The 1,036-nt window shown below is 34.7% G+C and overlaps 2 protein-coding genes across 3 annotated transcripts in view; both read right to left on the bottom strand.

Moving 5' to 3' along the window:
• LOC119587772 (probable serine hydrolase) overlaps positions 1–1,036 on the bottom strand; it is a 7,693-nt gene that overhangs the window by 3,728 nt on the left and 2,929 nt on the right. The gene's annotated exons all lie outside the window — the stretch shown is intronic.
• LOC119587773 (serine hydrolase-like protein) overlaps positions 1–1,036 on the bottom strand; it is a gene marked incomplete at its 3' end in the record, with an annotated part of 9,683 nt that overhangs the window by 7,306 nt on the left and 1,341 nt on the right.

Raw genomic sequence — 1,036 nt, 5'->3', positions numbered from 1 at the left:
CTAATCGAGGGAATATATGTGCTACATATAGGGAGCCTTCAGTATCACAACTTCCCGGATGTGAAATAAAGAAATTTAAAAAATAATGGTAGACTTGAATTTTCTGTCTTTTATCATTACTTTTATCTTATTTTTTTCCTTCATCGTCTTCCGGAATGCATTTCCTGGACAGAAGAAAAAGGCGTTAATGTGATAAACTGATAAACATTTCCTGCGGCGTCTAGCTTGCTCCTTCACTTTTTTATAAAGGGAATATGACATGCTAAAAAAATAAATAATGAAAAGTGGACTTGCTCTAACATGTCAAATAAAAAAAAGTGACACATTAATCCGACATCTCACCAGTACTTATAAAAATGCTGACAGCTAAAATAACATGCTTATAATGCATCATAGGGAATTATCCCCTAATCTTCAATTTCTTTCAGTATATGATAATGTCAATGTAATGCCTTACCTTTGGCTTCCAGTTGCAGAAATGCAATAAAGATATCATTCATACCAAGAGGTAAAATCGTTGAAGTGAGCATTTGCAGAATAACAGTCAAATTGATTCTCTTATATTATCCGTTACTTCGATGTAAATTTAGCCAAAATTTCCTTCCTTTCAAACATCCGATTTTTTTCTCTCTCTTTTTTTTACATACTCTTCAGTCATGTTCAGATCATGAGCGAGCGATTAAATTACTTCCAAGCGCAACCCTCCCCCCCCCCTCCAGCCCTTGGTATGGTATGATGTAACTGGGGTATGATGTGAGCTGTACACATATATAAAAAATAACAATGGGTGTGTTACTTATTGCTATACACTTATTACGTATGTGAATAATTTGTTCTTTTCATTAATGCAGTATCCATGCAGTAGTGTAGAGACATTTAGGAAATATTTTGGGGGGGTTGGATGTTACTGTGTTAGCTAATTGAAAAAAAAATACTTCTCAGGTATGTACTTGCCATATACTCCATTCCATCAGTATGGAAGACACATATAAGGCACTTTAAAGTATTATAAGAAATGGAATGCTCTCGCTCTCGC

Source organism: Penaeus monodon, chromosome 23, assembly GCF_015228065.2.
Source record: "Penaeus monodon isolate SGIC_2016 chromosome 23, NSTDA_Pmon_1, whole genome shotgun sequence".
NCBI lineage: Eukaryota > Metazoa > Arthropoda > Malacostraca > Decapoda > Penaeidae > Penaeus > Penaeus monodon.
The sequence above is the reverse complement of the archived record's forward strand: the minus strand, read 5'-3'. Positions and strand labels throughout refer to the sequence as shown.